Below are 25844 nucleotides of genomic sequence, written 5' to 3' on the forward strand. Positions count from 1 at the left end.
ACAATTACTTCAAGCAACTATGCGCACGTCCTTCCTCACCCCTCACCATCTCCGTTCATCGCCTCAGCGGGAAAGTCGCTCGTGCGCCAGGGTCGCCCGTGCGAGGGAAATGCAGTCGTTTGTCAAACACCGACTGGTACGTCAGACGTGGAGTTAGCCTCGATATCGCATGCCTAATCGAACACTGCTGCTTTGTTAACGACGACAGAAGAGGCAGCAGGAGCGGCGACAGCAGCAACATCGCAGTGGCCGATAACTTTCTTGTTAGTGCCCCGCGGCGCCGCACGTGTCGCTATGGTCGGTCGTGTGCCGATGCCCATGCCGATTCCGCATCGATGACGAGACCCCATATCACTCCCCTCCAGCTCCACCCTAGCGTCCGTATTCAAAACGTTTCGCGTCTTCTCCCGTTGTGCAGCCGTGTGGTCTGTTTACCGGTATGGAACATGCGAGACGACAACGAGAAAAGGGAACGAAAAGGAAATGGACAAGTGGAGAGCCAACGCACGTGAATGGAGAAACGCTTCGCGAATGCTAACCGATGGGGCCCACCCCAGCGAACCATTTTTTTCTTGGTGGCTTCCTCTTGTACGTCGGTGTATCTTTCCATGCATAAATGACTTTCAGTGGCCTCGTTTACTACTGCCGTCCCTTTCGAAACTTCATGCAGGCGAAAAGAACAAAAATGTTGTCTTCTTCATACACTTCCTGTATTTAGACTAGAAAACAAGGCTAAGCCAGCATGAGTGTGACAAGCCTATATATAACAAAACCTTTGGTCTTGCTCATGCCTATTCTAGGGATAGGCATGAGAACAAGACTAGTCAAACGTCTACAAAACTATCATCATAGTCATATACATGCTGAGGTTAGTTTAGAGAGCAAGACTAATCCAACATGAGCAAGAACTGAACTAAACAAACAAGATACGATTGCAGTCTTGGTCATTTCTTTTCTGAAGTAAGATCAAGGCTAAGCCAACATGAACGAGAACGGAACTAAGCAAACTTGAAACGGTGGCAGTCTTGGTCATTCGTATTCTGAAGTTGTGCTGAAGGTCAAAACTAAACCAGCATAGCGAGAACAGCTAGAACTAAACAAAAAAGACAAACACGGTGGTAGTCTTTGTCATATCTATTCTGAAGTTAGGCAAGACAAAAAGGATACAATAGAATGAATAATAACAAGGCGGAACGAACATTGACAAGGTTATCGCTATGGTCATATCTAAATGTTAATCTTGAGAATAAGTCTAAAGCACCTCAGGCGAGACCAAAGCTAAATAAACATGAATGCGGCTGTAGTCTTGGTCATGCGCATTCTCAAGTTAGGCTCAGGAACAAGAACAAGCCAGCATGGGCGAGAACAAGACTAAACAAATGTGGACAAGGCTATCGTCATGGCCATGTCTATCTGAGGTTAAGCTATCTAAGGCAGACTTTTCGAGATACTACGAATTCTAGTAAGAGCTGCACTTAACCACCGCACTCGTCAGAAACGTCGTAGCGAGAGAGAGATTGAGCGACGGGAAAGATGTTCGGGGCATTTTTGATGGTTGCTTGGCAACTCGTGTATCTTTTTTTATCTTCCATGTATACGCTCCGCCCCTATCCACATCGCAGCTTTATACAAGCTAGTATTTCCTTACTACGCGCCGCTCATTTCTTAATCATAAATTTTAATAGTTCAAAAATGTGTTAAATTGCTTGTCTGTGTAAAAATGTACGAATCATAAAATGAATGGTCCTCTTGCAACCTTCTGTGACCCTTATTTCGTAATTAATCATCATGTTCCAGTTAATATTCATGATAGTCACCGGTCCTTTCATCAACCGCTATCGCTCAGAAAGTACTCGCAGGTAGGCTGAAAATTAAGTAACTGTCACCCTTTAAAAGATATTTCCCCCCAAAGTTATTTTAAGACAGTTTGTTTTACTATAAGCGTTAGAAAACATGCTAGTCAACGGCTGCAGCTCTTCTTGAAGAACACCTTTATCCTAACAGCCCTCCTTCCCGCGCCGCGCCCTTCTTGTTCCGTTTTCAAGTTATTTTTTGAGACCCTGCGGCGGTGCTATTTTCTTTCTACCCTTCATCTTGTTCTTATGCATTCGCGTTATTCCAAGCTGTGTCGCTGTGGTGTCATATTAGTTTCCTATCCTTCTTTTTGTTCGATTTCTTTCTGCTCTGTGCTCAGCACACCGGTCGCGTAGTTGTTTTTTGATTGCTGAGTGAGCACTGGTTTATTATATCATAATTGTAATCAGCGCCATTATGTACATGAAGCATTCTCATTAGCGGCGCTTTTTAAAAAATCAGTCATTGTCGCAGTTTAAACATGATTTTCTTCCGTCAAGAATAATAATGCTATAACAATAAATCACTAGGGAACAAGCCACAAATCTCGAGGTTGGAGGATGCGCTTGGTAACGCAGCAGCAGTAATGAATAGTGATTAAAAGCACGTGTACACGACTATTTACAGGCAACGCTGAGCGAGGAGAGAAAAAGACAAAAACGAAGAATTTATAAAGTTCAGCGCGAGAGCATAAGGTCGAAGATTCGCCGTTTTCGACAAATCCGCTGCCGAACTCGTTCCCGATACCACGAACAGAATTAAAGATGCCTGGGCGGCCTCAGCCTCCCCTCCCCGTCCCCTCAGTGCGCGCATTCTGTGCCGCGCTGCTTCGTCTCGACGCGTGGTTCCACGCAAGCGGGAGGCCGCATCTTTGCATAATCATTTAGTGCCGGCGTGCTAATTGGCATTCTTTCACTGGCCTCTCTCACTCTTTCTACTTTTATCCCTACTCCGCTGTCGAAGATGGGCCCGTCGGTGTTGTTTGGAAGAGGTTTGGAAGAGCGGACGGGTTATATATATAGAAATGTGTGCAGGCCTGCATATATTTACCTCCCTGCTCATAGTATATATACATATATATATATATATATATATATATATATATATATAGAGAGAGAGAGAGAGAGAGAGAGAAGCGAACGCATGCCCACACCCTTACAAAAAAGCTTAATGAGTTTCTGATTAAATGGTAATTACATTCCTCATCATGCACATTAACATTTCTATACATTTTCTTGATGCATTTTTGATGAGTTTCACAAGAAAGTTGGCCACCGTGTTTCTGGTTGGTACCTAATGTGTGCATTTCTTGTGTGTTGTTCATGAGTGTTGACCAATGAGCACTTTTGGATAAAAAGTAAAAGCTAAAACGTAGCGAAGCACCTCAACTACATTAAAAAAAGCTAAAAAATAAAAAAAAATAAAACTGAGCGAAAAAAAAAAACAGCACCTCTGGTGCGATTCGAACTTGGTACCTCTTACTCCGTAGCTTTCTACGCTAACCACTCGGCCACTCGGGGAGCTGGTAATGTCGGTAATGTATTTGCTTCTTATGTCTGGACTGCATTCATAAGATTTGGACATAATGTTTCGAAGCATGTTTCGAAGTGTACAGGCCATTGCGGCTGCTCTAACAATTACAACTTCTTGACCACTAGCACTTGCATCTAATGTTCTAGATACCTATGCGCACTATTTTGTCCACTGCAGTCATTTTAACATGTCGAGTTTGGCATCGCTGGCAAATTTATCAGCGCTGGCTCTTCGGTGGTTGCTACCTTTGGCGTAATTTTCGCTGAACACGGAGCTGTAGCACGAACCTTTAAGGAAAAAAAGTGCGAGCAAGCTTCAATACCGACAAGCGCAGCAGCGCCAACACTATTTTACTGGTAACTAAATCTTATTTGTATCTAAACATTTCGGGAAGCGTTGCGATGACCGAGGGCTCGGCTAATCTATACGCAGAGCAAGAAGGAGCTCGAAAGCTTAAGAAACACGCAAAATATCATGCATTATAAAGAAGGCATTGCTTCTCGTGCCCTGGTCGCGCACATGCTCCCAGGACGGTCCAGTTCCGAGTCAACGCACGGCTCGGGTTACGTCCGCGCGTCGTCGTCGGCGCAGGCCGGGGTACCCCTGCTGGATCTCTCCAAAACGGCCTGCTCGCAGGTGCAAGGAGGCATTGGAAATGAAGCGGCCTTGCGTCCGTTAGCTTGGAGGCGGTGTGGCAGTGCGTCGGTTCGCGTACACAACAATATCCTTGCCCGTAACACCCTCAAGCATATTGTCCAACCGCAGCACCCATTCGCTTGGCAAGAAGTGATTTGCAATGGCACAAGATCAAAAAACAGCGCGGCTACTTGGGACAAACAGAGAAGGGAGAATAACGGACAAGCGCTGACTAACAACTGAAGTTTATTCGAAAAAAAGCACAGGTAATATACACTTTTTCTTCAAGAACCAGGACGCATGCGCTCCCAAACAAGCATCAGTCTAATCATGGGAATCCAAATATACAATCTCAGTGTCATGCAGAAGCACCGATGGCGTGCTCACGCAACTATCCCCTTTTTTATGGATGTGATAGGCTTCCGATAACTCCCTGGTTAGTTGATCCTTATGCCTGTAGATTACATTAGTGTTGTTAAAAAGAGGTGTGCATAGTTTTTTATCAGGATATCTCTGATCATTATTTAAAGGGCAGTCCCTGTAGTGCAGGGCAAGGTTCGAAGATGGGGCATTTTTCAAAGATGCCTTATGTTGGCGTAGCCGGGTGTTGATACATTTACCTGTTTGGCCTATATACCTCCTTCCGCAAGAAAATTCTATGTCATACACCACGCCTTCAGCACATGGTACGAACTTAACCTGGTGATTTATTTTACACGACCTCCTCTCGCTTTTTTGTTGATTCTTCATTCTTCTGTCTACTATGGCACATATCTTGGCAAGTTTTTTGGGGGCTGAAAATACTACATCAACACCATATCTTGATCCTATGTTCCTTAACCTATGCGACAACCGGTGTACGTACGGGATGACTGCATACTTCTTTCTACTGCCCTGCTCCTGTGGTTGAGATCTATCTACCGACTTAAGTTTTCTTAAAATTTTTTTTTTTTTTTTACAGGCAAGTGAGATTACCTGATCCGGATATGCCGCCAATCTTAATCTGTCAATCTGCTGTCCAAAACTACTAATCATTTCATGCTCACACGATTTTGAAAGGGCAGACCCCAAGCACGCGACACTCCGGCAACCCTGGCAACACTCCGTATCGGGTTTCTTGCAGAAATGTTTGGACACGCTTGTAGTTGATGACCCTTTTCTGGTTTCTAATTCAGTGGCCATTGTAGAGTATTTGCAGTGTCATAACCCTGGTTCAAGTGGAATGTTCAGCATTGACGTCCAAGATTTGTTTTATTCTCTTCCTCAGGATAGGCTCCTGCAGTATGTTAGAAATTGTATAACGATTGATAATGATGAAGAAGAGTTTATTTCGGCTTGTGGGGTGTCTGTTGAATCTTTTTTGGAACTGTTAATGTTTTATTTGCAGTCGACTTTTGTGGAATGGGAGGGTGCACTGTATGCTCAAAAAGCGGGGGTGTGCATTGGTTCAAAAGTAGCACCCGTACTAAGTAATATTTTTCTTTGCTATGTGGATAGGGCAATAAAAAGTAGCTTGGGGGCAGGTGTAAAACAGGTTTTTAGGTATGTTGATGATTATTTAATTTTTGTGCAGGGGGACTTAATGGGGCAGGTTGGTGAAATTTTGAGGGTCTTTGATAGTTGCGGGCAGGGTTTGAAGTTTACTTTTGAGGTACCGAGCGCCAAGGAGTTGCAATTTTTAGATTTAAGGTTAGTATTAAAGTTAGATCATGTATGCTGGGCTTTCCGGCAGCGTTCGGAGAAGCCGTTACTTAGTTACAAATCAGCCCACTCAAAATTGGTAAAATGTGGTATAGCTGTCGCGTGCTTGGGGTCTGCCCTTTCAAAATCGTGTGAGCATGAAATGATTAGTAGTTTTGGACAGCAGATTGACAGATTAAGATTGGCGGCATATCCGGATCAGGTAATCTCACTTGCCTGTAAAAAAATTTTAAGAAAACTTAAGTCGGTAGATAGATCTCAACCACAGGAGCAGGGCAGTAGAAAGAAGTATGCAGTCATCCCGTACGTACACCGGTTGTCGCATAGGTTAAGGAACATAGGATCAAGATATGGTGTTGATGTAGTATTTTCAGCCCCCAAAAAACTTGCCAAGATATGTGCCATAGTAGACAGAAGAATGAAGAATCAACAAAAAAGCGAGAGGAGGTCGTGTAAAATAAATCACCAGGTTAAGTTCGTACCATGTGCTGAAGGCGTGGTGTATGACATAGAATTTTCTTGCGGAAGGAGGTATATAGGCCAAACAGGTAAATGTATCAACACCCGGCTACGCCAACATAAGGCATCTTTGAAAAATGCCCCATCTTCGAACCTTGCCCTGCACTACAGGGACTGCCCTTTAAATAATGATCAGAGATATCCTGATAAAAAACTATGCACACCTCTTTTTAACAACACTAATGTAATCTACAGGCATAAGGATCAACTAACCAGGGAGTTATCGGAAGCCTATCACATCCATAAAAAAGGGGATAGTTGCGTGAGCACGCCATCGGTGCTTCTGCATGACACTGAGATTGTATATTTGGATTCCCATGATTAGACTGATGCTTGTTTGGGAGCGCATGCGTCCTGGTTCTTGAAGAAAAAGTGTATATTACCTGTGCTTTTTTTCGAATAAACTTCAGTTGTTAGTCAGCGCTTGTCCGTTATTCTCCCTTCTCTGTTTGTCCCAAGTAGCCGCGCTGTTTTTTGATCTTGCAATGCACCAACTAGCTCAGATTTCCGTTCTTCTGCAATGGCACAAACACCCAAGACGCAGGGTGTAGCGTGTTTTGAATGAAACAAATGTCCAAAAAGTTGTTTTTGTTTTTACAGTGCATGCTAAACAGAAATGAAAACATAGTAAAGAATATACATTCGCTTAGTGATGTATAATTTCCCTCATTTGAGAAAGTCAGTGTATTTCCACATTAGCTCCTATACAAAAATACTGTTTTGTTTTCCAAGTACAAAACTTCTTGCGTAATCTCAAATGAAAGTCTGTTGCGGATCTCATGTTAAAACACATAAAAATTGTTTCTTAGGCAACATCCTACATATGCTAATCAGAAATGAAAACATACGGCTCTGAAAGTGTGCAGTTAACAAAGAAATAATATATATTCACTTAGTGATGTATACATTTCCTCATTTGATAAAGTCAATGTATTTCCACATTAGATCCTACCCAAAAATACTGTTGCGTTTTCCAAGCACAAAAATTCATGTGTGATCTCAAAGGAAAGTCTGCTGCGGATATGATGTTAAAACACATCTAATCTTGAATCTCCTTTGAGTGGTTGATGACTCATCAAAAACACATTACGTGGGTAACAGAAATTCAATATCCATTTTTGTAAGGGCACAGGTATCAGGGAGGAGCGCTGCCAGCCAACGATACAATTAAACGGCCCGATTCCGCAGCTCCTGGCGCGCGATGTTATAGGCAAATAGAAGCACAGAGAAGAAAAAAAGAATTAGCAGCAGTGATAAGGGAGACGCGCGAAACAGGAAGACGGTGGGAGAAAAATATTTCCATTCCTGCGGCGCGGGGCGTCTAGCTCGGCAGAGCAGCGCGTCCGTTGTCATTTTTGCGTTCTACCCTAGCCAATTACGCACTGTGCACGCATTTTCGGTTAACCAGGCGAGCATTAATCGGCCCGACACGGACGCTGTTTGTCCCCCTCCATTTATTTCTTTGGCCAGTTGGTTCCCATACGTCGATATATATGAGTCAGATAAAGAGAATACAGGATGGGAAGGAGGGTGCATGCCTGGCGAGGATGAAATGCTGTGCGCTCTGTTTATGTCAATGAGTGAGTGAGACAGTTATGGCGTGAATTCAGTGGAAAGGAGTGATCGGAGTGAGTTGGTAATTGCGTGGATTTAATGAGGGCAGTTACAAGTTTGAAGTGGTGAATACTTCAAGTAACGGATATTTGTGTGCACATTTTCTGGTTTAGCGTAACTGTACACTCCATTTCATTGCCGCAAATGGCGCGTTGGCTATTCTAATAAATAAATAAATAAGGGGTAACAGAAATTATTTCAATGCGTGTATTTAGTGAATTAAGGGATTGAGTGGGTTGTTAAATTGTGAATTTGGCGGAGCGGGATGTCAGTTATTGAGTTCCTGAATGCCTCCATTTAGTGGAGGAGCGATGTGAGAAATGTGCGAGTTTAGAGAAGGTATAGTGAATTGGTGAACACTTGAGTTCAGTACCAATGAATGAGTGATTTCATGAATCGGCGAATATAACGAGGGCAGTGACTGAGTTTCTTGGTGAAAGCGCTAATTTACTGGCGCGACTGAGTGAGTGAGTGAGTGAGTGAGTGAGTGAGTGAGTGAGTGAGTGAGTGAGTGAGTGAGTGAGTGAGTGAGTGAGTGAGTGAGTGAGTGAGTGAGTGAGTGAGTGAGTGAGTGAGTGAGTGAGTGAGTGAGTGAGTGAGTGAGTGAGTGAGTGAGTGAGTGAGTGAGTGAGTGAGTGAGTGAGTGAGTGAGAGCGGGTAAACGAGAGCCTATGTGTGTAGCGTCACTGTGGGAACACAGCTGATGCAGTACGTATGCACAAATCAGCACAAGCTGCGAGGATCATTCGAAACCATTGTTATAGTCATGGATTGTAGCACAGCTATAATGCATCCAAGCCATTTCTATGAAGCAAGGCACCTGTGAACCAAACAAGACCATATACGAGACCTTTAAAGGCGTTAGCAGAGTGAGACTCTGGCGCATAAGGAAAGCACGCGCAATAGTGGCATAAAAACCACAGAAAGTGGCAGACATATTCGACCAGCGCTTTGTTAATAATTTTTTTCTTCGTGAATTGCGTAACAAAAAATATTTCCTCGAGCAGTTTATGTACCTTCGTTCTGCTCTGACAGCTCATATGTAAAAGGGAACTTTCGCATGATAGTACCAACCGGTTTTATCATATATGCTTTTATTTCAAGCTCTATTTGTTCGTGCCGTTTCTATACATTCCCTTGTTACGTGTGCGCTCCGTCTGTACCTTAATTAGAGCACGGCTGAAGGTTAACTATGCAAAACAAGCTATTCTCCTTAAGCTTTGTGAACGCTGCGGTGTTCCGCGCGTGCGCACACGTAGATAACATACATAGAAAATAAGCTGTGGAAAAACCGTGGGAAGTCACGTACTACGATGGGGACCCAGACAGGCCGACCGTATACACATCCTCAGACAACGGGTGCTTGCCGCCGGCACAATTGATTCGTTTGTACGTATATACACTCAGTGAGGCGATCTACTTTTGGGCGGCTTGACATAAAGGCCAGGGGGCGGGACGATAGCCAAATGTTTAAATGTCGGATGCGCGCATGAGGCGACGGCGTGACCTTTCTTCTCGGCCGCTCACGTGCGCCCAGTGATTAGAGGACCATCGACGATCATCGTGTTTAATTTTTCTTTTCTTCCCGCAAAGCTCTGTGAACATCGCTCGTCGTCAACCTCGCCATTCTTGAAGCTCCGACGCTCACGCGATCGTGTGTGCAATTCTCGCGGTCTGCTTTTTTTTTTTTTTTTTTCTCCGTGTACTTATCTCTATACAGTCTTCTTAGTATTTTATGGCTAGGCGAAAAAGCGTTTATTGGATTGGGAAAGCCCGCCGTAGAATGAAACTATGGCGTCGGTGTCGCAACCCGTGAAGTGTAAGAGGGAGGGAATCGCAACAGATAGAAAAAACAAAATGAAGAAACTCGGAGAGCAATCGAACTTCCTCATCGAACCGCCCTTCGAATCTGATCGCGTCGCATAGCGGCCGCTTTAATGCTGCGTGACACTCGCTTCGATACCTGACCACGCCGACGATCTTCCGACGCCGTGTCTGACCGGTCCTGCGGCGTTTACCTTCAATTTTATTTTCATTATTGGGAAACCGTCAGGTGGTTATCCATCCAGGTCACGCTGTATGCTAGATCCCTTAAATCAGATGAGTCGACAGACGGCCCCATGTCTCAAAATCTAGAAAGAAAGGGAAGTTGTCTACCAGCAGGCGGTGAGCTACGGTTGTGAAATGTATACCGCACACGTAAACAAAAAAAGACATGCGGATGTCCTGTTGACTCCAAGTTTTATCTTTGTTGTTCCATTCAGGAGAACATTTCGAAATCACAAAAATTCCTTCACCTGAGTGCCTGGGAACGAGTGGCACTCAGACTGTATAGCGCTGCATGAGCCACTTCGACTGCTAAATGACATTTAAGCAACGAAGTGCCTAAAGGTTAACCAGGAAGCATCGCCCAGTTCGTTACGCATATCGCAGTGTTCAGGTCAAGGCTGTCGCGCATTCGGGCAGTAATTAAAAAAAAAAAAAGAGAAGGTCTCAACAATCCTATCTCTCCGCTGCAAGACGAGGTCTTCTCATTGAACCTTCGTTCCTTTATTGAGTGCTATTTCTCTTCTCTGGAATGAGAGCCCCCCCCCCCCCCCCCCCCACCTTTTTTTTTCGTTGCTCCCATGTGATGCATGACTAGCAATTAACGCCTGTACTATTAGTTTTCCCTGTAAAAAACAAAAAACAAAAACTCGAAGCTCCGGTTTGAACACGCCATTATTTGTAAATGTGACGTTAGACTCCTCGGCTAAGGGTTCATGCACTTACGTACATGAATATGCGTGGGGACGCACTGGCTTACAGGCTCAATGTCACATGAGGTAACGATGTTAAAAACACCAGTTTCGCACAATTTATTTTTTATTTCGACAAATAGCAATGTGGATTGATTGGCGCAGCCACTGATCAATTTTCAGCTGTTTTATTGCAGCAATTCAAGTTCTAGATTATACTAAAAAATTGAACTTTCATTCACGCAAAAAAGTCTAGGAATGTTCGTCATTTACATAGACGCCCATTCCCTATTATTTTATTCATGCTCGAAGGAAAGCTAGGCCTGGCACCTAGGCGACGTTACCTCTGACGTTTCCCGGAGATCGCCTAAATGCTATATCCTAAATTTTGTTGAAAAAACTTGCGTATGGTTAGTTATATGCAGAAAACCATCTAAAACAGCGCACATAAAACACAAAAACACAGAGAAGAGCAGGACGGACAAGAGCGCAATAGAAACTGATGCGTGGTCGAAGAAACACCTCTCACTCGGTGAGCATGGGCCAGGAAATTCAGCACGTGTCTAAAACATAAAACCAAATCCAAAACATGACGTAGTAGAACAAAAAGAAAACAAGAACCTAAAACCGTAGTGTAACCAGAGCAAACAATCGGTACACGAGAGAAGCGAAAACTGGATGAGCGTGCTACAATTTTCTACGACCACGCATCAGTTGCTAGTGCGCTCTTGTCCGTTCTGCTCTTCTCTGTGTTTTTGTGTTTTATGTGCGCTGTTTTAGATGGATCGGTACCAACTAGCGCAAGTTTCGACATCAATGAACGATATGCAGCAAAAAACAGGACCCTGCCATTCAAACGCAATAGGCTGCAATGCTTAGAAATGAACAAAGTGAGAGCTGCCTTGAATTCAGCACAATGGAATGTGTAATGCAGCCTTTATGTATTATATAATAAATTCGTTGCAGTGAGAAAAAGTGTGAGGAAAAACGTGCGGAGCACGGCCAACAGTCGTTGTCATCACGAAGGTATCCGCCGCTACGAGAGTTTCATTCGCTGGCCGGGTTCCACATAAGTGGAACTTTCTTAAACTGCACGTGGAACCATATTAAGAGTGTACCTGTCAACTCTGTTTACCTGTTGCTTTCCTTTTTTCTCTTCTTTTTTTCTTTAGAGAGGTCCCCATTCACATACGCGGCATACTTAGTTTGCTAGAATTTCAGATTATATATAAGCAATAAATCATCACATCCGCACTTCACTGGAAGGGCTTTATCAGCACCGGTGGTGTCTTCTTTCCTGGATGTGAGCGTCGACAAACTCAGAAATGAAAACTTTTGACCGGTTTTACCGGCTTCTATTATTGCTGCAATTTTTCAACCCGTTACTGCGAGGCCATACAATTAAGCCAGCCCTGAGTGCATTGGCAGGATGTTGTTTATATCGATCGCACACCGTACATAGGTGGTCCTTATCTCAACCTCCTCGAAATTTGGCAGTGCCTTATACGGAATCAGTTACACGGGTCCCATCTGCCCGCTTTCCTTGCTTTCCCTGATATATATATTTACGTACCACTCGCTCCAGGCTCCCTGCAGTTGATCCTTTCAAATCTGTTCCGAACAGCACCCCTCCCTTGTTTTTTAACCGGCGTGTGCTCGCGCTCGTATGCGTGCAGCGTGGTCCCCGCTCGAATTTGCAGTCTGGAGGCGCCTCCACACGAAGAGACTAATTGTCGCATCGAGCCAATGCGACGTCTTTTCTGTTGGTGCTGTTTTCCAGGGCTAATATCGTCGTGACCGGTGATTTTCGTCGTATGGCAACCTGTTTCTTAGCGCGGCTCTATTAATTTGTCCTAATCGGGACGATATGATACGGCTGTTGGAAGCGGTCGGGAAGCTTCAGGGTAAGAGGGAGGGGTTGATCTCAGACCGTCGCTGCCGGCTAAGATTCGTCGTGTGACCCGCCGCGCGATCATCTCGTTGGCGGTTCGCCATTGTGGGACCCGCCTTCCTAAGCGGCCCCGGTCGAGGGAGTCATAAATTTCTCTCCAGTTGCGATGCCGGGGCCAGTTTCGAAAAATGCATATTTTAACTCGACGATGTATGCGGAGGAATATCGGCCGAGGAAGGAGGGGGGGGGGGGGGGGGGGGGGGGGGGGGGGTTCTTTCCTTGTAATTCTCGAGGGACGCGCTAAACTGTGCGTTTCTTAGAGAGAATGATGCGCTCTACGCGTGGCCAGTGATTGCCAGCCTGATTGCAGGCTCTCCGCGAACGACTTGGGCAGCGGCAATAATATTTCTTCGTGCTCCGCTATGCGGCTTGTTTTCGTTTAGTTTTATTTTGACTTAAAAAAGAGAAGAATCTTTGGAAGCTTAATGCTACAGCCACGGGACTAGTTCTACAAGCAAAATAACGCCCAGTAATGGAAATACTAACTTTGTACGGTGATGCGAGTTCCCACACCGAAGGAGTTACGGGACAGGCGAGCGAGGGGCGTAGAAGACCTTTTAAATTGATAGCAGTGGCAGCATAAAACTGCCATTTAATGACGTCATGTCTCAGAGCGCAACAGCAATGAGCCCTGGCTACTTAAGCATACGCATGGCTGTAATGCGTTGCTATTCTGTTTGTTTTCGGCGCCCAGTGACATGCTGTTTGTTTTTCAGAGGCGCGAGCATCAAATAGGAATACTTTAATGAGGTTTGCTTTGTTTTTACTTACTCGATTTTCGTTCCCTTGCCTGCAATGTTAAGGGCAGATTATTTCAAGATCAGTCAGAAATATTCTACAATTGCAAGATATACATCAGCGAAACAGTTGCGGCACTGTGTATCGTCTAGCAACAAAATTTGCAAGGTTTTTCAAAACGCCCACTATGTGCCTTTTCTTGAGGGTCCGTCGCGAGGATTTCCTAGAGAGCTCCCCACAATTGGCGCTAATATATATGTGGGTAAGACCTGCGGAAGGCGGGAATAGTTACCACACGTCAGAGGGTCTGAATACTTAGCTAGATGGGGGCGCAGAAAAAAAAAAAAAAAGCAGTAGGGAAATCAACTTCAGTGTTAAACGAGGAAAGTAAAGAGGGGAAAAAGAAAGGTATAATGAAATAACAAGCGAATAATTTGCCCTGCGCATCAGTAGGTTTACGAAGTTGTGTCTTGTTAATCTCAATCACCACGATCTCAAGACGGGGCGCCTAATTCTCACTCTTTGTGCACGTTAGTTTAGTTTGTGAGGTCAATGCCCCAAAGCAACTCAGGTATACGAGGGAAGCGAGGGCTCCGACAATTTCAACACCCTGAGTTTCTTTAACGTACACTGGTCAGCTGTGCTATATACGTCCGCTCTCGTCACCAACCATCTTAATCGCATAGGCTTTCTTTCCTGAGTTGCTTGTCAGTGCTAGAGGTGTGAGGCATAAATCTGTGCTTTTGTCCTAAATGACCTCTCTGACTTCCAGTGATTGCAACTGGTTGTTTTCCCTCTTTCCACTTTTGTAGCAAACCAAAAAGTGCTTCTTTCTTTCGTCCTTGTGTGTGTGTGTGTGTGTGTGTGGGGGGGGGGGGGGGGGGGGGGTGCGTGCGCTGTTGTTTTCTGTTTTCTTTTTGCTGAAAACTTGTTGTTTTGCCAACAATACCCCGCCAGCACGCTCGCACGATTCCCTTAGCTCCAATGTGGGAGATGGGGAAGCTCTATAGATCAATCGTTATGCAGAGTGGCAAGCCATGCCAGGATTAATTATGTTGAATTCTAAATTTATTTTTACATTTATGTGTTCATTTCTGGTGCTTTTGGAAGAGCATACAACACAAAAATTAAGAATGCAACAAAAGCGTAAACTTCATTATAGAAATAAATTTACACAATGCAGCTCTACGCAACAGAAACGAGATCTAATACAGCGCCAGACAGGAAAGCTATAGGCTTCTGGGGCATTATAAAGGCAGCAAATGTTTTGCGAAAATTTGAAGACCGAAGAAGATAAAGCGTGTTTGTAAAAAAGGGCTGGAAGCCATGTACATAGTTATGTGAAATGACCAGGGGAAAAGTGGCGGTAATGATTGCCGGCAACTAAGACCCAGTCGAAAAATATTGGTTATATTGATACGAACCTCCAAGAAACACTTTCTTTATTTTCATATACAGCTAATGTCAGGCATTTACATGCATTACATTAAAGAAATAGTATTCAAATTACTTGGCTAGCGCCCACTAAAGAGCACTAGGGGCAGTCCGCGCTTTCTAACATATCCTTCGCAACCTCTGGCATGTATACACGACGTGGAAAAGAAAACACCATGGCTGACAGGAAAACATGCGACGTGTGAATGGAAACACATTCTGGCGTTCAGGAGGGTTAATAAAACCCACGACGAGACTCGTTTCCAGAAGCTGAAAGATAAAAACGGGTGCCAACAGACATATAGACACGGGTATCCAGAAACGTATACACACGTAAAGAAAGGAGCATTAAAATCTAAGAAGCGACAGGACAGGGCGAGCATTGCGCAAGATGTTATCGCCAAACATTCGTTTAGGGCGTGCTGCGACCTGCTTCCGTCGAAGGAAAAAGTGCCGCCGCCAATAAGGAAGGATATATAAGCGATATTTTGTGGCAGACGACGCGGAGAAAAAAAAAAAAAATGGCAGGTTTGGGATAGCCATGCAGAGCGCAAAAAATTACTGGCGCAGTCAACACAGTTAAACCAAAAATGCAGACGACAAATATAAACTGCCTGCACAAACGACGCCATTTAACCGAACGGCGTTTTGCTGCAAAAATAACACTCTTCGCCGCGGGATACACATACAAATAAAACCATCAAATAAAATCAACGAAATGAAAAGCCATGGCAGAAGAAACATTCGAAGTCAGTCATCCCTTCCTGTACCTCGCATCGACAAGGGCTGAGAAAAAAAACAAAAAACAAAAACAAAAAAAAAACGGATTAAAAAAAACGCGCCGCTTGTGGGAAACATTGCGTGTGGCACAAGAGTGCACGAATGAAAGAAAGAAAAAAAAAGCGGAAGGGGGGAGGGGGGTAAACTGTGAAAACAGAAAAGAAAAAATGGACTAGGCGGGGAAGAGGTGCGAGTATAAAGAAATTGACCGTACGTACGTTTCACGCAAACTAAACAAAAGCAAGCAGATAGCTGGAACATAACATTCCATCTTGGCGACACCCATGATTCAAACGATTCGAGGAGGCGCCTGTAACCGCCACGAACATTGTTAGGAAGCTCTCGATCGACAGCCACGCCACTGCAGTTAGAGGGAGTATACAGCGCCATCACTAGGGGCGAAAATAATGGATGCACGCATAGATAGATGCCCACTCTGCCACTGCGTGGAATCGAATCACGATGTGGGAGAGCCGCACAACAGGCCGCAACTGCAAGGGAAAGGTAGTGAAGGAATAAAGAAGGGGGAAAAAAAAGAGCAGGAATTGAAACACAGCGAGCAGATTAGGCCTAACGTGGTATCTCGTTTCCTGCCGGCGACCGCGTGCACCAGGAATTGGAAAGAGAGCTGGCCCTTCTCGCCTGAAGGAAATATTCCCAACTAAACGCAGAAAAAAAAAAAAACGAGAAGGAAGAAAAGGGGGGTGCAGCGAATAAAGTAGTAGGGAGAGCAACTTGTACCTGGCAATGTCGCCTATACGTAACGCGACATGTGTCTCTTCGCGGCTTCGAACCACATGAGCTATGTGTTCGAGAGGGAATGACGGAGAAACAAAAATGAAAGAAAAAAGCAAATCTGGCAAGCAGCAGGGAGGGAGCCGATACAATTGTATATTGCCCGCGCCCTATTTCCGACGCCGAGTCTTCCCTTTCCTCAGCCCTGTGCGAGCGGCGCGGTGTGCTTTACGCGGAAAAACGAACATTCGTAGCGAGCAGAATGCATCCGAACAGCAGCGACGGCTAGCGGTGGAGGTTTTTTTTTTTTTTTTTTTTTTCACCCATGGCGACGGGGAGAACCGGCGTATATTCTTCCTTTTGCTTACTTCCAACGCACATTCGCTTTTTATTTTCACGATGGTTCCTTTCTTGTTTATCTTGGCACTCATTTCCTCTCGTTTCGTTGCCCCTCAGACACAGCACGGACCGCCAAAACGGAGGGAAAAAAGCGGGCCGACAAAACCCATTTATAATGTTTATCAGCGTTGTCCTTAACTACCTGTCCTGCGAGGCGCCTGGAGCCAAAGCGCGCCCGCTATCCGAATCTCGTTCTATTTAGACCCTGTGTAGTAGGCGCAGATTTGGTGACACTCGTTTTGGTCGTGTGCGCTGTTTCCGGTTGAGCGCTGCACAGCAACAGAAAGTGAAACTCCGTGCTGGCCGGCGCGCGATGTCGCGGGCGCGGCTCCAGCTTGTCGCGGCTTGGTCCGGTACTGCAGCGGTACAAATAGAGATCACATTCTGTGTGGGCATTTGATAAAGCGAATGTTGTGTTACGCAGACCTCGAACATCTGACGAAACTACACAACTCCCGTGCTGGCTATCAGGGCTGGGCAAGATACTTCAAAAAAGTATCTTCGATGCCGATACTCGATACCTCGAAAAATTGTATTTCCGATACCAATACAAGATACCGAACGGAAATCGATTTCCGATACAGATACTCGATACTGTATGTTCGATACATCTCTTAAATTCCAATATGCTAAAGACGGTAATATTAGCGAAGGTGGAAAATTTTGCCATGCTTTCTAGAACTTTCAGTGGTACCTATATTGCAGTTTTTGTTTCTCTGAAAGGGCTTAGACGAATCCGACAGCACGGATTTATTGAAGCTCCGCTGTCTGGACAGCTGGCCTTGTCAGAACTTCACATTGAATTAAGCCATGGTTACAAAGCTTCCACAAGCAGCCTAGCGAACAATTTCTTGAAGCTAGTGTTCTTCATACGAACCACCCTGTGAGCACTTCGCTCACATACAATTAAATCGAAACTTCTTTTGCTGCTTTCCATTTCATATACTACACGTTACTTACCCGATGGCCCTCTCCGTTTTCTTTGCTATAAGGCTCAGTGCTGCGTGGGCTTGGGGAACTGAGCAGATATTTTGATATTAGTGCGATAGCAGACTTTTGAAGCTCGCATTGAGTGTTAAAGGCTAGAGGATAACAAAAATAAAATGGCTCAACGTTTATTTATTTATTTATTTATTTATTTATTTATTTATTTATTTATTTATTTATTTATTTATTTATTTATTTATTTATTTATTTATTTATTTATTTATTTATTTATTTATTTATTTATTTATTTATTTATTTATTTATTTATTTATTTATTTATTTATTTATTTATTTATTTATTTATTTATTTATTTATTTATTTATTTATTTATTACAGATTCCTGCAGCGCCTGAAGGCATTATTGCAGGGGGGGAGATGACAAATAACATTCCGAAATAGCCCCGCGATGTGGGTGTTCTGTAAGCGAGGCAAATAAGAAAAGCCTCTATGTATATTTCGACGAGCATGCAGCACTGTTACATTTGATGAAGGGGAAATCAGAAGATAAGAGTGAAGCATATCCGCATCGTCTCGAGGATCTTGAATGTAGTTAATAAAGTCAAGATTCACTGGCGTCTCTTGAGAACTTAGTCTGGTTTAGATAAAAGAAAGAATGGTTCTTTTTAAGAGAGAGTGGCTAATATGACGTCAATCAATTCGCATATTTCGAAAACATTTTAACGCTTTATTGATTTATGGAACAAGGGTATCTTCACAAATTTTATTCACGTTTTGCTGAAATGTTTTTGACAAAAAAAAATTATTTGACTATGGATTTGTTATTCAAATTTTTAATATTTTAGACGTAATAGCTTTTACAGAAAAAGGCTAGTGGAAGCATCTTCCCGGCGCAGTTACAAAGAAAGGTGTTTGTTTCGAATCAAACGCTGTAAACTACAAGAACGGTAGTTAGCCGACTGCATCGTGGCCGACTGAGGCCTTAGACGCTCATGTTCTTGCCGCCAAGCAAAGCCGACATGCGAAGTTTAAGAGTCTGGAGAGCTATAGGGTCGTGCATAAGTTACTGCGTTCGTCAACGCACTGAGCATGCTGCTTGACAAGAATCGCATGCCTCAGAAACGGACAAGGAGGCGGATTGCAAAGTGTGGAAGAGCAGCTGATGAAGTGCGCGTGGTCCCTACTCCCTGTTTATCTTCTTTGGTGCTTCTTTGTCGATTTTGTTCGTTGTTTCTGCGTGTCTGTTAACGGCTTAGCGGCTTCGTGGTACGCACTCGGTGCTCACAAGTAAACAACTTCATGAGCACCTACTTGCCATTGTCTCCTTTAGTTTTAAACAAAGAGAATATGGATAGGTGGAGGCTAAGAAGACGGGGCGCCTGAAGGAAGCTTCGAGCAGGAGGGAAATCAGGATGCACTGCAAGCAAAGATGCCTCCCGGTTTGTACTAGCGCCTGAGCGAGCGCCATCAACCAAACGTCTGACACAGAGTGGCTTCAATATTTTGCGGAGTATCGATTATCGTTAAAATACACGATACATCAAAAATGTATCTTCGATACCGATACTTCGATACTTTTATTTTCAGCACTCGATACCTGGTACCGATACACAAAATGTATTTAAAGATGACTGCTGGCTATATATAAGTGGACTTGTTGGATGCTGATGCGAAGGAACCTCTCCGCCTATATGTGTGGCTTTAAGGCTAAAGATTTTTGTGAAATACCTATGCAGTTCCTACTAAGGTAACTAATTCTTACCGAACTACACTTAGGGTAGAGGGCGTATAATTATCGCTTAAGATAACCTCGTTAGATAAAGAACAAGGTGTCCTAATATTGCGAAAATATATCGAAAAAGCTCTATTACTAAAATATATACGCAAATGTCAGCTTTAGAGACCTGAAACCCACAACATCCCTTAAACATCTTCGAAAACTTTGCCAATGCGGCGGCAGGGGACAAAGAAGAGAAGGAAGGAGAAATGCTTGTCCTTCCTGTCCCCTGTCGCAGCGCTGGCAAAGTTTTCGAAGATGTATCAACTCCTTCAAATATGTTTCCCTTAAACATGGAGTGCATGTAGAGAAACTTGATCCTTTCACATCAGACGCCTTCTTCTGCGAATTGTGCTTTACCTTCGCAGTGCTCGCCTGCTGCTCCTTTATATCTTTTCTTTCAACCATACCTCTTCCCTCTGTGCAAGGCAGCTAACCACAGACGATTGGATTTAACATTCACGCCCTTCAGTTTCTCTCATTCTGCTCAATTAACAACTTCACCAGAAGCCTATCCGACGTGTTCGCTGTGGATCCTATATAGGGAGCAATGATCACAAATAATCCCACAGCGTGTAAAACGAGCTGTCAACCACGTTGATCTAATTGTTGGTGAATTCGTTCACTTTGGCAACAAATTAAGGGAAGGGAATAAAGAAAGAAATTTCGTCACATAATCCTTGACTTTGGGTTACTATTTGATTCGTAAATCTGAAACATATTTCTAAGTTAGTAAAATAGGAAGTTCCATGTGCTTCAGCTTTATTCGATATTTCTTTTTTCAGGCATATAAGGAAAAGTGCGCGAAAAACAAACAAAGAAAGAGAAAATAGACGGATGAGCAGTTTTGTCCGCTTTGTACAGTGTTTCCGCTAGAATGCTTGTTCATCAACTGGATGGTACAACAGTCTGCATTACTTCGAACGTATGCACATCAAAAAAGTTCGAAAAAGTTAAGGAGAAAAAGGCTTTTTATTTACACCTTGACATACCAAGGCACCTCAATATGCAGCAGCAATTTCGACACTCAGTTCAATCACTAGATAATAAATGGTCTAGTGAAAACGTCACGATTTCTAAAACCGCAGTAAACATTGCATTCAACACGCCTAGAAAGCCCGAAAAGACGTAAAACGGGCACAACGATGCTTTAAAAAGAAATATGAGCTGAAGGAGCCAACTCATTGGTTACTGCCATCTATGGCATCGGCGGCGTAAGAAGGTAACCGCGGCCGGAACACACACCCTGTCACCTTGAAGTGACAAGATATGCAACGAAGCTATGGAACCACGCTGTCTTCAGGCTTTCGTGGCAGAACTTTGGATCATGTTTCCGCGGCCACTTGAAAAACATGTGAAGAACACGCGTGCTGGTGACGCAGCGCGTTAAAAAAAAGAAAAAAAAAAAGAAGGAGCGAACAAAATACAGCAGGAACAAAACTAACGCAATCTTATACATCTAACTGATCCCAGTTCCACCCCCTTGTTGATCACATCGAGGCGGCAGCGTCTTAATATGTGCTGTCCTTAAGCATGCATGCGTCGCGTAATAAGCACGTGCACCCTGCGTATATACCACGATCGGTAGCAGATTCTGCTGACGTCGCGACCGATCCATTAAGCTTGTCAGAATTGTGACATACTGCCGCCTTTCATCGGAGCAAATTTATTCAATGTCCTCCTGAAGAAAACACTAAATAAGATACAATGTAGAAGGCATACTCGTTCACTGTATTTTACACTGTTCATGGCCTGCGCTTACCGGGCTTGTTCGTCATGTTCTGGCACACTTTGTGCCGATGCCTACGCAAAGAGAGCTAGTGCTTGCCTATCTATCACATAGGCGCCACACACGGCTTCCTGTTCCGGTTTATTTATTTATTTATTTATTTATTTATTTATTTATTTATTTATTTATTTATTTATTTATTTATTTATTTATTTATTTATTTATTTATTTATTTATTTATTTATTTATTTATTTATTTATTTATTTATTTATTTATTAAAATACCTTACAGGCCCCAGTTCGGAGCTGGAGTAAGGGGCCAACAATTGAAAAATTGAAAACTTATGCAGACTAGAATGAAACTAGACATTAGACACCAGCGAAACGCAGAGGCAGAAAAATGAAGTATTAGCTCAAAAACAATCTAATACTCATCATCTCTTATTGTCTCCTTCTTTTGTATGCTTACTGAATTTCCCTTTTTTGTTGTCTCTTATGATATTGCACTTGCGGGAGACCGAGAATGGAATATGTTTCACCTGTACAGTATTTTGATCACGTCACAAAGGCGCGCATCTTCCAATCTGTGTAGAAATTTTTGTGCGTTTTATTTTGTGTAACTGCCATTGTTCAGCTAGCGTCACCTTTCATTCCTCATTCCCATAATCACCAACATAACGTCTCAGTTCTCCATTGCAATACAGTGACTTGTGCAGAGTCATACTTTCCACGAACCTGTAAAGAATGGAATTCCTTACCCGTATCATTAACTAGCATCAATGATCCAATTCAGTTTAAAAAGGTCCTTACAACGGTAATCAATTAAGTACTGCGTGTTCATTAAGTGATTTATTATGCTATATTGGAGTACCACTTCATAGTATTGTTCATCAAATATTTTATGTTCTAAGAAACATGTTGACTGTAATAGCTTTTACCTTTATCGTTTTTTAATTAGTGTCTAAATTTGGCTTCGCGTTTTTTTTTTTTATTGTTGTCAATTATCCAACCCCTCTGTATGTACTTGTACTTTGAGGGTAAAATAAGTAAATATCTGATTTACATATAACTATGCCTTGCAATGACAGAGACAAACATGCTGAAAATACGCTTTCGGGTTAAATTATTTTTCCTTTTCGATTACCCCTTAAACTAAACTTAAGATTCGTTTAGCGGCTTGACCGTTACATGCAATTATCACCCTTTCTGACACGATGCACATGTTCTCCCCATTTCGCTTCACTAACCATGTATATACCTCTCAGAGATGCACATTAGATTTCTCTTTATTTCCTGTAAGCTAGCAATATTAGTTGTCGGCACACTAACATTATGCGGCGCAGAGTGCTCTTACTTCTGCCATTTATATTCATTTTTGTTCTTGTCATGTACCTGTAAGGTTCTATGTGTGGTATCCTTTTTTGTGTGTGTTTCTTATTGTTTATTGTTGGACTGTACCCGCGTATTGAACAAGAACCAAGGCCATAATTTCATTCTAACAGCGATGCTTGCGGCCTTTCTCGTCCACAGTGGGCGGCACGAACATCAAAGGCACTTGAACGAAACAGAGGTATCGGGTTCTAACCTAGCCTCCAATCTGTTTAGAATTCTAAAAGGCCGTATGCACATTTTCGGTTTTTCCGAACGGTTACGTGCGCAATAAGCGTAATGGGCGTTTAAATATGCGAATGAGAGTGAGAAACCCGAACAGTTTTTCACGAATTGGAAAGCTCCATCAGAGAGCTCATGTTTATCTCTTTTATTTTTTGATTCGAAGAGGGGGAGGATATCCTACTATTCACCCCAGCACTGCTTTCCAAGGGTCGACTTTTCTGCAGCTAGGTCGCCAGACTACTCGCCCCAGTAGCCGCGCACATGGTCTGCGGGGCGGCCAGAAAAGAAAGAGCCGGCATATCGATGTCAGTACTTTGTAAATATTGCATACTTAAAAATAATTTGTCTTCGACCTCACGCGAGGTTCCGTAAAACTCGCAAGTCTGAAGAAGACAACGAGAAAAAAAAAAAAACATATCGTCACTCTATCTCTGCTGAGATGATCTGGAGTGTGCAAAAAATTTGCAAAAAAATTTAAATTGCTGGTCTGGCAGTGAAACAATAAATCTTTCTTCTGTCTCCATTTCCTTGATATTTATGTCCTCTATATTAGCAGCATTGACAGTAGAAGGTACTCCTCGGAACTTGGGAAGTTTATGGCATAGAACTTATGCACTGATTCAAGGACGATGGCCGGTGCCCACGACCATGCACATGCTCAACGTACCTGAAGCGACTCAGGCTATGAGGAGCGTCTATAGTCCAGGGCTACGGATAGTTGGACCACTTGTTTCCATCGAAGTCTCCTTCGAGACGCGGTCGTCGCTTCTGGGATTGATCCTAAGTTGCCCGGCTAAGTATTCAGCCGCTATAACTACTTAGCCACTGCGAAGGAGCTAGTCCGCAATTACCATTTAAAAAGAAAAACAAGACACAATGGACGGAATATGTCCTGTTTCTTCCCCTTCTCTCTGACTTCTGGTTTCATGAGTGGCTTAACTAAGCGGTGTTGACCTCTACAGTCTATTTGGTGAATACCTATATTAGGCGTCGAAGCTCTATGGCTGTATTCCCGATGGCGTACGAAATTGGCAGTCTAGGTCTTTTTCAAACCTTATGATTATATCAGAATCATAGAGACTGAAACTTAAGCACAACATCCCTGAAATGTTTCTGGGACCAAGGTACCCGTGAGCAGAGAAAAAGTATTTTGGCAGAGTATTACGTCTATAGCGCACAACAGAGAAGGAACACGACACAAGCGCCAGCGCTCGTGTTGTGTCTCTTCTCTGTTGGTCATGAAACCTCAAGCTGATTGCCCACTAGCCCGAATCCTAACTTTTCTAAGTTGACAAAGTCATTTTGAAGGCTTTTTGAGGAATGTTTACTCTTTTTTTTTTAGCCAGCCGTTTATTAAAAAAACAACAACTGAGATCTTTAAAACACTGTTGGCCGTCATTACAGTGTCATGACTACGAGGCAATGAATTAGCCCAATCTCATCTCAACGCATTAACCATCCTAGTATAAAGAGGTGGTGATCAGCCATACACACATATCGGGGAATGTTTCGGTCATGAGCACAGTGGTGCCTCAGAACTTCCGGAATGCGTCGCACGCCTTAGTTCACCTGGTTCCCGCGGACCTTCTCCACAGGTTCCAGTTTCTACATTTAGGTGGTTGCCGGCTTCGCATCCTACGAGGAACCGCTCGAACGACGAAGGTTGGTGACCGCTATAAGCATCCGGCGAACTAGGAAGGGTTGGTGACCGTGTCTTCCAAAGCGAGCGGACAACTGCGTGGCATTCGACGAAAACACCGCGCACATACATGTCACGCATTCCCGACGCGACCTGGCCCTCCTTGTGTTTCCCGCGGGAAACAGCGGCCGTCGGAAGTTGTGGACAAATATAAACACAAAGCTCCACCCTTAGAACCCTTTACCTATAGACGTCTATACGCTCCACTGCACGTCTTCGTCACAAGCCTTTCGATGCAATCCAGGCTAAACGACTGCTTATTACGTCAGAACTGGCTGCGTCGGACAACGAACGAAGAAGCATTGCCAATGGGCGGAAGGAGTATAGGGGAGTGGAGATGAAGAGGCGGTTCACACAAGGCAAGGTAGCTGAGACCACTGCACAGGGGACACGGCTGAGAACATGGGGTGGATCGAAGGGAAAGGAGGGGGGGGGGGGGTAGCTGTGGCAGGCCAACTTGCGAAGCGGTTCATCTAATCACTCCCTCCCCACCTTGTCTCTGTTCAATCGCCCCCAATTATCCTACCGGCAGCGCCGGCGAATGGCTAATACGACCTTACAGGATCACCTCGGCGCCGGAAGACAATGGAGCCGGTCTCCCTATGTCGATTTTCGGCCCTTTGCTACGCTTCGCGGCATTATGTATATATATATATATATATATATATATATATGCACGAATAGGAGGCTTGCAGAGTCGCTGGATTGCAGGGCAAAGAGATGGCGTAGCCCGCCAGCCGCTTTCACATGTGCTGGCAGAGTACATGGCGGGCTTTTTCGTTGATGTGTGTATATACAGTCATCTGGATCATAGGCATTCTGCGCCTCAATCGCAGCTCTTCGCGCCGATGGTTGTGATGGTTGCCTTCAATCAGATGATTGCTGCGTTGGCCGCTCTTGTTTGTCGGCTGGCGATGACTTGTCCGCGCAGCGAAGTTTCGCGAGTACCCAATTCGCCTGTGTCTCTGCACGTCTCAGATGAAGGCCCGCCTCCTCTGAATCATTGGCTTCGACGTGCACAGAATGATTTCTGCGTCGCGGATATAACGACAACGATTAGGAGTCCTTTTGGTCGTTAGAGTAGCGACACTTATGCGAGACAAAGTTGCTGGTAATCACCAACCTCTTGTGCACAATGAGTTACCGCCAGCCAATAAGTTCTGCTCTTTCGAATCGGGTGTAGAGATTGTGCAAGCTGTCGTCTCGTCGCGGAACGTGGGAAATTTCTCTAGTGTGAGTTGCAAGCATGGATGTCAGTGGAGATATTTGAGATCTAGATTAGTTTTGGAATAGAGGAGATAACAATACAGGAGCCTCATGAAGTTTATATGCATGCATATGTCTCAAGGTGCATACCTGGAGATTTTGTAATCTCTATAAGCACCGGGTTTGCAAGACTTGGGAAGCGCTAGAGCGGCAGGTTCTTGAAACCTCAACGTCTACTGCA

The sequence above is a fragment of the Amblyomma maculatum genome, chromosome 9 (assembly GCF_055883805.1).
Source record: "Amblyomma maculatum isolate TAMU_Amacu chromosome 9, ASM5588380v1, whole genome shotgun sequence".
Lineage (NCBI taxonomy): Eukaryota > Metazoa > Arthropoda > Arachnida > Ixodida > Ixodidae > Amblyomma > Amblyomma maculatum.